General features: G+C 38.2%; 1 protein-coding gene and 2 long non-coding RNA genes across 4 annotated transcripts in view; all 3 read right to left on the bottom strand.

The window, feature by feature from the left end:
* Window positions 1-1,465, bottom strand: part of LOC123332789 — a 43,294-nt gene extending 41,829 nt beyond the window's left edge. Inside the window, exon 1 of the long non-coding RNA XR_006549823.2 lies at window positions 90-1,465. This is a non-coding gene — a long non-coding RNA (uncharacterized LOC123332789). The remainder of the gene's footprint in view (window positions 1-89) is intronic.
* Window positions 1-12,444, bottom strand: part of MLLT3 (MLLT3 super elongation complex subunit) — a 289,539-nt gene that overhangs the window by 256,354 nt on the left and 20,741 nt on the right. The window lies entirely within an intron of this gene.
* On the bottom strand, window positions 3,931-5,968 carry LOC123332790. The gene is made up of 2 exons (XR_006549824.1): window positions 4,545-5,968; window positions 3,931-4,275 (listed from the first exon to the last, which is right to left on the bottom strand). It is a non-coding gene; the product is annotated as an uncharacterized LOC123332790 (long non-coding RNA).

Below are 12,444 nucleotides of genomic sequence, written 5' to 3'. Positions count from 1 at the left end.
AATGTAGCGGCACTTTTCATCTTGTTGGACCTCTTTTTCAAATCTGGTGTATTGTTCTTCCTAATTTATTGAGTTTTTTTCTAACTTACCAGGGCAGGACTCTGAAGAAGATGAGTGAAGTGGCTCCCCCTACTCCACAGTGGAGGTGCTCCAATTCAGAATCACCAAGGAGCTTGCTTAAAATGCAGCTCCCCAGACTGCACTGGAAAAGGTTCTAAGTCAAGTCAACATGACTGGGAGAGTGTCCAGGAAGCAACATTTTAAGATGATTCCAGTGTAGGTGGTGATCTGACAAGTGTGTCCAGCAGATGCTGCCACAAAAGGACTCACTCTGACCCACAGGACAAACTTATAAACAGACATTTTAAAACAACCTGAGAGTACCGAAGGCCATAAAAAGGAAACTGATTCCAGGTGAGGCACCAAGGCCATTCCAAATTAAGGGGGCACAACTTACTTACATAAAGGAATGAAATACTGAAAGGTTTGGGAAACAAAGAATCATCTGAAAATTAACTGATGTCCAAACAGTGGACTCAGCCTCTGAGGAGTATCTTGCCCTGTAAAATTTTTCACAGAAAAAGGTTTTTAAGACATAGGCGTTTAAGCAAGGAAGTGAATGACTGGATGTATATTAAATGTGAAGGACAGTTTCTAAGGAAGATTAAGCTGAGAGCAAGAAAATGACTTCTCCAATGGAACATAAAGGAAGAGCATTTTTTAAAGAGATACTACAGAAACAGAATGAATGGAAACTGGTGAGCTACCAATCCTATTACCATATTTCTACTCCCAAGTGAAACCAATGAAGACCTACTTCAGAGAGAAAACAGGGTGAGTTCACAGATGGACATTTTAGCTATTCCAATCACATATCTCAGTAACGCCAACTGGAAGATGAGAAATTGGATTTTAAAGCTCACAATCCATCTTCACTTTAGCCTTTGGTTATTTCTAACCTATACTGCCCCTACCCTGCTTAGTAAGTAGCTTTAGATACAAACCAGAATAATTATACATTACATTTTAATACACACATAATTTTTGACAAATTAAATGTAATATATATGCATTAATACACAGCACTATTGCTGGATCATATAGTATTAGTCTGCACAGGCTGCCATACCAAAATACCATAGACAAGATGACTTAAATAACAGACTTATTCTGCCACGTTTCTGAAGGCCAAAAATCTAAGATCAGGGTATCAGCTGCACTGATTTCTCCTCCTCTTTGGCTAGTAGATGGCCATCTTTTTCTTGTGTCTTCATAAGGTCTTTTCTCTTTAGGCCTGTTTCTGAGTCTCCTCTTCTAGAAGGACATGATACTGGATTAGAACCCATCCTGCTGCTGCTGCTAAGTTGCTTCAGTTGTGTCCAACTCTGCACAATCCCATAGACAGCAGCCCACCAGGCTCCTGCGTCCATGGCATTCTCCAGGCAAGAACACTGCAGTGGGTTGCCATTTCCTTCTCCAATGCATGAAAGTGAAAAGTCAAAGTGAAGTCGCTCAGTCGTGCCCAACTCTTAGCAACCCCACGGACTGCAGCCTACCAGGCTCCTCCATCCATGGGATTTTCCAGGCAAGAGTACTGGAGTGGGGTGCCATTGTCTTCTCCTAGAATCCATCCTAATAACCTCATTTAATCTTAATTACCTCTCTAAGGGCTCTGTCTTCAAGTACAGTTATATTCTGAGGTGTAGGGGTTGTACCTTCAACATAAAAATACGGCAGGAGGGAGGACACAATTCAGACAGTAACGCTATTGCTAGCTATATTTTTTTTTTTTTCATTTAAAATAAACATTACTTCAGAAAGTCTGAAAATTCCCTTAATAAAGCTCATCAGCAAAAGAAAATGAAAGGCAAACAAACAACAACAAGAAAACCAGCATTACACTCAGGACTCTTCAGGCCCCTCTTAGAATCCATGCTCACTTCAGGAAGAGGATTACCGAGAGGTCTGTTCCATCATTCCAAGATCAAGAATCAGCTCTAAAACTATCTTGGGAATTTTAAGTCACTCCCTAAGGGCAACAAAATTTCAGACAAGTTACTTTCACACCCATCCCTGGTGATAAAACCAAAGAAGCAGTGAAAGAGAAGGAAAAAGGGGGGAAAAAAAGTTTACATAGTTACATTCCAACACTTGCTTCCAAAGCTGTTAAGAGTATGATGGCATTCTTGATATCCATGCCCAGAACTTAATAAGAGCTCACAAAATTTTCCTAAACTGTAGCTAAATCTACAGAGGCACAAATTTCTTCTGAAACTCTTCAGAAGCCAGAGCATATTTAAAAGCAAGAAACAAGGGCTTCAATACTGTAAATTAAAATGACCACAGACTAGAATTAGTTCCCTCCCCCTAGACTCACCTTCATCAGATCTCAACATTTAAAAAATACTGGAGAAATTAGAGGACACAGAAAACTTTATATTATCACATATTTCTCTAAACCATATAGTCAGAAAGCATTTGCCAAGACATAAACTGTTTCAAAAACTATATAGCATGGATAAAAGGGTGGGGGGGGTGGTGATGGAATAAATCCTTATTCTCTTAAACATAAGTACCACAAAACTAAGAAAATAACCAATATGCAATCCCAGGGAAATAGCTAACCAGGTTCACTACAACGGATCATCAGTAGATGCTAAAACATTACACAAAGACTAATGTGTAATGCGGGCTTCCCTCATAGCTTAGTTGGTAAAGAATCTGCCTGCAATGAAGGAGACTCTGGTTCCATTCCGGGGTTGTGTAATATGACTTGTGAAAGATACAAAGTATCATCACATGGCCACTTTGTAATTACAAGAGGAAAAATGTATCTTTTCAATAGCCTTTGCTACTTCCACTGAGTGATAAAGCTCTGTATCACTAATACTGGGATAATCAACACTAAGTGCCTCCTGATGTGAAACACAACAAGAAATACCTATGGAAGTGTCTTGCTAAAAATATTTAACCTAAATGGAATAAAACTTATCGATCTAACTCCAATTCACAAGAAAGAAAGGGGATAGAAAATTAAAGTTAAACGAGTCTATAAAGAAATGATCAAACAAACCCAGATTGTAAGAGGTTAGATAACACAACTGGCCTACCCACCTATAAGACAACAATGTTAAGATCAAAAGTGGGGAGAAGGGGGAGGCAGGGGAAATGTCCTAGATTAAAGGATACCAAAGAGACATGACATCTTAAGGCTAATGTTAAATCTTACATGTGATCAATGGCTTTGTGGTTCACTGGAGAAAATTATTGTTCTTAGGAGATACACTGTTAAGGACTTAGGGTTAAGAGGCCATGATATCTGTAATTTAATTTCAAATGACTGAAAGGTATAAACAGAGATAAAGTACATGAAGCAAAGCATTAATAATTGATGAATGTGGGCATTCCTTGTACTACTTTTCAACCTTATTGTAGGTTTCAAATTTTTCAAAATAAAGTTGAGGAGGTTGTAATTTCATGAAAATAAAAATTAAAGTTGTAGGGATGCTCAAAACTACAGACTTGCATAAAACTTGATGGCACCCTAACTGGGGAAAAGAGAAATTTAGGAGACAACTGGATGTTTAAATAGGCCTGGCATGGTATGGTATTACGAACAAATTGATCATTTATTTCTTGAGTGATGATGATAATATTGTTACCCAGGATAACATTCTGGGTCTCAGGGGATGTGTGCGCTAAGTATTAAAGGCTCATGTATGGTGACTGCAACTCACTTTTAAGTGATACACACACAACCAAATATGGTTGCATGTTAATGAATGGTGGCATACGAACATTTGCACCATTATTCTCTCAACATATATTTTCTTTTCATCCTCATTAAATGTTAAAAAAGCATATATGACAAAAGCCTTCACATTTCCTTTTGCAGTTAATGGATAGCTTACTAAATTCTTAGGAGCATACAGAGGGCACTTTTTAATAACACAAAATTCCATTTAAAAAGCAGCATAACTAATACTTTAAAATATTATTTACCAACACTTCAGTTACCTATTATTTTTCAGTTCGGAAGAGACATTGTGAAGATACTCCAAGGTCTTTAAAAAAAATGTAACACATATTGTTTCTGGATTGGTGAACACATGGAGATTCAGGGAGAATGATGAGCTTGGAGAGAGCAGGGAAAGAACTCCATGCCTTTCTCCCTTCCCTGTCATAGGCATCTCCTCCAACTGGCTGTTCCTGACTTGCATCCTTTTATATAAGCTGGTAATCCACATGGTAGACTAGACACACTGACTGACAACCCTGTGAAAACAGCCGATGAAAAGGGGGGGAAATTACTTAAAAATTGAACTGGCAAAAAGGTTAACTAATAAGAGGCCAAAAGCTTAGAAAGGTCAAAAACTTCATGTGAGAGGAGGCTTCCCCATACCCAGAAGAAGGAAGCACCGTAATCTAGGAAGACAAAGGACAGTGAAGAAGAAATTTCAACAAACAGGTCCTGTTAAATTTCTCCCAGTTTACTACAGTTACCCATACGCCCCAACCTATCTTACTTCTTCATGACCACCTACCCTTTATTAAAGCTTGCATAAAAATACACAGCTCTGTTTCATTGGCTCTTCATTTCCTTATGAAGGCTCCCATGTCACATAAAACTTATTTATATGCTTTCATCCTGTCGAAAAAAGAAAGTGTAATGTATACTTTTAAATAAAAAGTCCCATCAGATCCTTTTCCTCCACTTTTCATTCCCCACAAAAGCACATGGACCACCTTAATTCCTGTAAAAAGAGTGGATGTTACCATTTCTCTAGTCCTGTTCTGTCCAATATGGCAGCCACTGGTTACACACAACTATCAAACATTTAGAATGTGGCCAGTGATTAAGGAACAGAATTTTGCATTTTATTTAATACTAATTAATTTACATTTAAATAGACACACATGTCTAGTGGCTATTGTTTTAGATCGTGCAGCTGTAGCATATGTACAAAAATACAGGCATGAACAGCAGTATAATTTACAAGCTTAAATTAAGGACAGGTTTCAGGGAAAAGTATTTTATAAGCTTTTATCACCAGCTAATTCTAAATCGGGAATTGCCTCCTTTGGACTTTCTTACAGCACGTTTTCTTTACTACAAAAAATAGGTCCTCAATAAAAGTTTGCAGAATGAAACTAATAAAGCTTTAAACCTACCCCAAATCAATAGAATTACCAGAGAAATTACTGCACTCAATCAAATGTATAGGAGTGCCCTGATTTAAGATGCCACAATTGTCAAGACTGATAAAAAAGAACTGATTTATTTGCAGGTTCAATTTTAAATAATAGGCTCCTTTAGCACACTAAAAATATGGTTTCACTTACAAAAAGTTATTTTAAACACACACTGTCAGAAACATCTATCGTATAAGGTAAAATATGCCTGGCCCAGAATAATACAAAACATTGCTGCTACCTAGTACCATATTCTGTCACTTAACCTATTATTTGACTTTGAGTAAGTTATCTAAATCCTGTGCCTCGGTTTCCCCATCATTAAACCCAGAATTACTATATTTACTTTGTAGAATTATTGTGAGATGTACTGGATAACACATTAAAATCACACAGACAAGTATCTACACATGGTAAGTCTTCAATGAACACTTGTTACCATTTCCTATCAACTAAGAGCTTGAATTTTTGATGAATGGAAACAAAGCAAACATACATATAAAGTAACTTAGAGTAAAATCACCAAAGCAGCCAGATATACACTTTTAATTAGGTCTTGCTCAACCCAGGAAGCAAAGCTCTTTTAATAAACCATACTGGGGCAACCAACAACCCTGAAATGATGACATGTGCCTTATCAAGAGAAAAGACATATCATCAAGGTTTATTTCTCTAATAAGGGCTTCCCTGATAGCTCAGTTAGTAAAGAATCGGCCTGCAATGCAGGAGACCCTGGTTCGATTCCTGGGTCAGAAGATCCACTGGAGAAGGGATAGGCTACCCATTTCAGGGTTCTTGGGCTTCCCTTGTGGCTCACTGGGAATCCGCTGTAATGCGGGAGACTGGGGTTCGATCTCTGGGTTGGGAAGATCCTCTGGAGAAGGGAAAGGCTACCCACTCCAGTATTCTGGCCTGGAGAATTCCAGGGACTGTATCAGACATGACTGAGCGACTTTCACTCCAGTGTATAATTAAAGATATTGCTTGTGTCAGCATTTTTATTAATGAAATGACAGGCTTATTGAGATCGAATTCGCAGACTATATAGTCACCTTTTTTAAACATGCAATTCAACGGTTTTAGTATATTCAGATATGTACAACCATCACAATTCTACAATATTCTCATCATTTCAAAAAAAGAAATCCTGTATTCTTCAGCTGTCATCTTCTGTTTCCCCTCAAAGTCCCCAGCCCAAAGCAACCACTAATCTTCTATCTGCCTTTATAGATTTTCCAATTCTAATCCTTTAATATAAATAGAATTATACAATATGTGGATTGTGACTTTTTTTTTTTTTCCACTTAGCACAATGTTCTCAAGGTTTATCCACACTGTGAACTTCCCTAGTGGCTCAGATGATAAAGAATCCGCCTACAACACAGGAGACCTGGGTTTGATTCCTGGATTGGGAAGATCCCCTGGAGGACAGCATGGCAACCCACTCCAATATTCTTGCCTGGAGACTCCCATGGACAGAGGAGCCTGGTGGGCTATAGTCCATGGGGTTGCAAAGAGTCGGACACAACTGAGCAACCAAGCACACACACATCCATGTTTTAGCATGTATCAGTATTTCATTATTTTATATGGCCAAATAATATTCCATCATATGAATTTACCACATATTACTTGTTGCTAAGTCACGTCAGTCGTGTCTGACTCTGCGCGAAATTGTCCATTGAAATAGAAAAGCTTTTGATTTTTATAAAATCCAATTTATCTAGTTTTTCTTTTGTTGCTTATACTTTTGGTATCATATTTAAGAATGCATTCCCTGCCAAACTCAAGGCTATTCCTTGACAAAGATTAATGCATTCTTCTAAGAGTTTTACAGTTATAGCTCACATTTTTGATCCATTTTGAGCTAAGTTTTATGTATAGTATAAGGTAAGGATCCAATTTCATTATTTTGCATGTGGATATCCAGTTTGCCCAGCACCATATATCAAAAAGATTATTCTTTCCCTACTGAATGGTCTTGACACCCTTGTTAATCTGAGACACATAGGTTTAGTTCTGGACTCTCAATTGATGAACATGGGTTATTTTTCACTTATATATTCTTTAATTTCTTTCAAAAATGTTTTATAGTTTCAAAGCGTAAGTTTTATGCTTCTTTTGTTAAATGTATTCTTAAGTATTTTATTCTTTTGATGCTATTATAAACAGAATTGTTTATTTCATTCTTTGAATATTCATAGAGAGTGTATCGAAATACTACTGACTTTTGGACGCTGATCTTGAATCCTACAACCTGGATTAACTCATTTATCATGGGGGTAGTACCAGGAGTGTTCCAATTCATAGGGTGACCATTAGACTAGGTAATTCTTTTAGGTAACATGCAGTATGTGTTAAATACCAGCTATTACTACTAAAGTACTTTTATATATTGAGTACTTTACAAAAGTATCTTACTATAAAATGTTTATTCAACACTTCCCATGTGCAAAAGTGTGAGTGATACAGTGATAAAAAAGAAAGAAAGAAAGAAAAAAATCCTATCCTTAATGAACTAGCAGTCTAAGAGCAGAAATAGATCCTACCTGTCCCTCAAGTGATTTGTACAGATACCACAATAAAAGTTCAGATAAGCTATCTTTTGCAACAAATTTGCCTTCAAACACTCTTGAAAAGGCTCAGGAAGCTATTACTTTGAACCATGCAAATGAGGTTTAGCCCTCCTTTTCCTTCATGCACGGGTACACCCTTTCAATGCCTCTGACCAGACGCTTCCATACTTCTTGGGAACACAGTATGGTTGCAGAGCAATGCTCCTACACTGCCCTTGACCAGTATGACAGGAAAGTTGTAGTGTCTTGCAATTAGTATCATTGTACTTTTCATTCTCTGAAATCTATTTCATGCTTTTGAATTTCCAGTAAAGGGAAACAGAAATGGGAGGCAGGGAAGGGGGCGAGAAGGGGGATTACAACAGGTAAGGATCCACCAGGACTTCAGTCTCCGATCCTACTATCCCACAGAAGAGTTTACTAGTATTTCTTCTCTAAAACAACTTTATTCCAAACACCCTTTAAGCTGAGACACCTGCTTACTGTTTTAAAGCACCATTTATAAATTAACCAGACCCCCTTTTGTCTCACCAACATTTTGCTTTACTTCTTTCTAAATAACTTTTAAGTTACAGTTATCTGTCGGAACAATAACAGCCACAACCTACAATCCAAAATTTGTGCCACAAAGTCCCATCTCGGCCCAGATCTATCTTCAGCTCCACAACAGCTAGAGGTAAAGAAGAATTTCATTGTATTGTTCAAGCTGGGTCATAAACTGTCACTGGGTGGGGGGAAAAAACAATGCAAAACAACATAAAATGCTCTTTTATAAACCAAACATGGTGCAAAAGATGAAAAGAGACTCAGGTTGAAACATGTTACATAAATGGAAACCACTGTGCTCATCTTCAATCTCAACTTGCCCATTTGTGCGCCCACAAAACTCCATTCTGACATCAACTATAATTCTTAACTTACACTGAAATGTATCGCAGTATTTGCTTACAAGTAGACCTACCCTTCTCCCCACAAGCTTCTGAGCTTTTCAAGGGCAGAGAAGTCATATAACTGCACAGAATTTTAGATGTGGCCCAGAAGTAGGATGAGAACGACCTGGGGCATTTCCATCCCACCCTAACCTGACCTATCCCAGAAGTTTTTGAAAATGGCTTTATTTTGCTTCTACCCCTCTATGTGATTCAAAGGCTAACAGAAAGCTGACGTGAGTCCTCCTTCAAGTAAAGAAGACTACAGCCTCAGCGAGGTACAGCTCAGATCACACTGTCTACTGATGAAGTGTCATAGCATGTAAGAGGAGTGACACAAAAGTTCTTTAATTACCAGAACTAATTATTAGTAAAATCAATCCATTTAAGTTTTAGCTAACCTACCTGACAGATAGTACACATCTAAAACTTCACCCTGCTTAAGTGCTGAGCCTTGTTAAATGGGACCAAATAAGTGACATTCTCAATATTCATCCAGCAAAGCTGGTAGAAAAGCTGACCCATCTGTGCAGATCAGAACATCAGTTTCCTATTTTCTTTCCCAAATTAGAGTTACATTCTTCAAGCACTCTTCTGCTGCTCTAAGCTTCTGATTAGGTGGGGGAAAGGAACAAAAATGAAAGGAAAAAGCAACATGTTCAGTGATCAAGAGATGCAACACATTTCCATTTATCCAGAAGACACAAGTCACCAGAATTTTCTTGATTAGTACCATGCAATGATGACTGATATTTACAGATATGTTCCCAAGACTTGAAGTTCCTTTCATGCCTAAATTTCCTTTGAAATTTCTGAGGGAAAATTAAATCACATTCTAAAACATTTTGGTAACAGGATGTTTAGAAAGAAAGAGAGAGGAAGGAAGGAAGCATGAAAGCTACCATGTTTTTCCCTTTCACCCATGATAAGCACCGCCAACCAAGTACTGAGTACTGCACTGAGCCAGATCTATGTCTCAGCATCCTTCTCATCAGACCAACCATGGAATTAGAGTCATGACCTAGAACCACAGAAGAAATAGGGTATAACAGTGGTGAGCCTGAGATTCGGAGTTTAAATCTTAGTTTAATGCCACTCAAAAACAGAGTAATCATACAGCCTATATAGAAGGCTGAGTGCTGAAGAATTGATGCTTGTGGTGCTGGAGAAGACTTTAGAGAGTCCCTTGGATAGTAAGGAGACCAAACCAGTCAATCCTAAAGGAAATCAGCCCTGAATATTCATCGGAAGGACTGAGGCTGAAGCTGAAGCGCTCTAATTCTTTGGCCAACTCATGAGAAGAGCTGACGGAAAAGACCCTGATGCTGAGAAAGATTAAAGGCAGGAGGACAATGGGATGACAGAGGGTGAGATGGTTGGATTGTATCACCGACACAATGGACATGAGTTTGAGCAAACTCTGGGAGACAGCAAAGAATGGGGAAGTCTGGAATGCTACAGTCCATGGGATCACAAAGAGTCGACCACGACTGAGCCACTTAACAACAACAGATTATTGAAAAAGCCCCAGTTCTGAGAGTGACACATGACAACAGGCAAAAACTGGGACTATTCCCAGCCAACAGGCCATATGTCACACTGTATTCAAGCCATACAGACCTTGGACAGCTTATTAATATTGTCTTGGATCTACACCTGTAAAATGTGAATAACAGGTACAGAATTAAAACTTCAGTAACTATAAATTGCCTTCCTACTCCTGTTCAGCTATATAACCCTATATTCTACCATGCTAACCCAGAGTTAGGAAACCGAAAACATCACACAGAAACACCAATCATGTGAGAGATACTGGATAATTTTTTAATCCATGTAATTTTTATTAGACTTTTCATTTGCAATTTTTTTAGCTTAATTCAAATTCTGATATCTCTGATTAGTAGAACTAATCTCTCAAAATTTTGTTTCCACAGCTTTGCTTTTTGTAACTTCATAAAAGCATTCTTTTTTTGGGGCAGGGGTAGGCAGGGGGTGGGGCGGATCATGCCTGATGCCAGACTAAGTGCCCTGAGTAGATGAGAACTGCTTCAGTTCCTATTGTTATCTTCAATGTTTGAAGAAGTTCCTGTCATATAGTAGGTAGTCAGAGTTGGCTGAATAAATGATGACTACTTTAGAAATACAACTCTTCACTAGCCAGCCCTAACCTCACAGTACATCCTCAACCCATAAAGGTGATCTGTAACTACTACGTCCTTATTTTTCCCTGCCTGAGTTTTCATATCCTGAGGAGTACCAGCAACCCAGACTGTTTCTTCTCTATAGAGTGGTTTCACCTATGGTTTCCCATAGAGGGAATCCATCTTGAAATCCAATTAAGGTTTTTAGAAAAGCTTAATTTTAGAAACCTTTTAGAAAATTCCCATTTTAAATCTTTATTCAGATGCTCCTGATCCTTCACACAGATTACTAAAATTGTAACTCTTCATTCAAGTAAAAACAAAACTGACTGTCCCAATACCAGATTTATCTCTATGGGTTCCCACACTTTTTCCCTACCCTCCGTGAACTCTCTTTGTCCAGTCAAAACTACAGGGCCTCCCCCCAGAAATTAAGGTACACTTGACAAAGACCATTCTCCTTATTATTGGAGGATCAGGATCCGATGAAAAAAATTAAAAGCAAATTAATACATTCTCAATTTGACAGCCCTAAATGCCTCCAGTGGTAAAATGGTTTTAAACTGTAACAAAGCCCCACGGGTCCCTAAGACATTTCTAGGGTTTCTTTAAAAAAAAAAAAAACTGTAGTCAATCACAGACATGTTTGCTTTTTCTCTGCACAGTTGCCCCCAGACTCAGACTGCTCTCGGGACTGGGGGGTTTCAAGGCAAAACAGTGAAGCATTTGACAAGCTCAAAAGGTCTGAATGACATTCTGGTAAAACAAACTTCACTTTGGGTTGCTCACTGACTTACAGTCACATCATGATACACTGCCCACCTTGAGCTTGGAATATCCTCGAGGTGAGAGTCCCAGTGTATTCAAAAGACCTCTATGAGCTGACAGATTAAGAACAGTCATTCAAAAGTTCTCCTGCATGTTTCCTAAAAGCCAGGAAAATTTACCTGGCAAATCCTCACCCACTACTACAGTAAACAACCTATGACTGCTTGTTGAAAATATAATTTTATTTGGAAAGAAAAAATTCACTGTAGCAGCAGCAAATGGCTCTTATCCCGAGCTAAATAACAACAGTAAAATGAAATATTAAAGGTCTGTTAAGAGAGAATGGAAAGCTCTGAGATTTTCACTGTCCCTCCTCCAGAGTTTCTTTTGCTCCACAAAAATAATTTTAATCAGATGGGAATGGGGTGAAAAAAAAAAAAAACTGCCAACAGAAAGAAGTATAGTTTCAGTGTGAGTACAATATTAAACGTCCTAAAAGCAGACAGTTCCTCAATAACGTAGCTTCAATAAAAACTTCCTAAACCCTTTCCTTTTTTGTTCCTTTGAGAAAACGGTGAAGCAATTTGCATTTACAGCTTAGTTCCTGTTTCCAAAATACCCCTTTAACTTTTTCTTTTCTCTTTTTATGGCAGGTATAAATAGCACCAAATTGTCAAATCACAGCTATTTTGTGTGCTACCTATACAAATAGGTCTGATTTCTGGCCAGCCATAAAACAATTACTGCCGAATTCCTCTGGCTCTTTGATATCCAGCTTGTCCACAGGGCTTCAAAGCTAGTCTCCAGGACTTTTCTTGGGGCACTGCAGAGAAACAA

This window comes from Bubalus bubalis, chromosome 3 (genome assembly GCF_019923935.1).
Source record: "Bubalus bubalis isolate 160015118507 breed Murrah chromosome 3, NDDB_SH_1, whole genome shotgun sequence".
Classification (NCBI taxonomy): Eukaryota; Metazoa; Chordata; class Mammalia; order Artiodactyla; family Bovidae; genus Bubalus; species Bubalus bubalis.
Note: the sequence above shows the minus strand (reverse complement) of the source record. Positions and strands in the feature narration are given on the sequence as shown.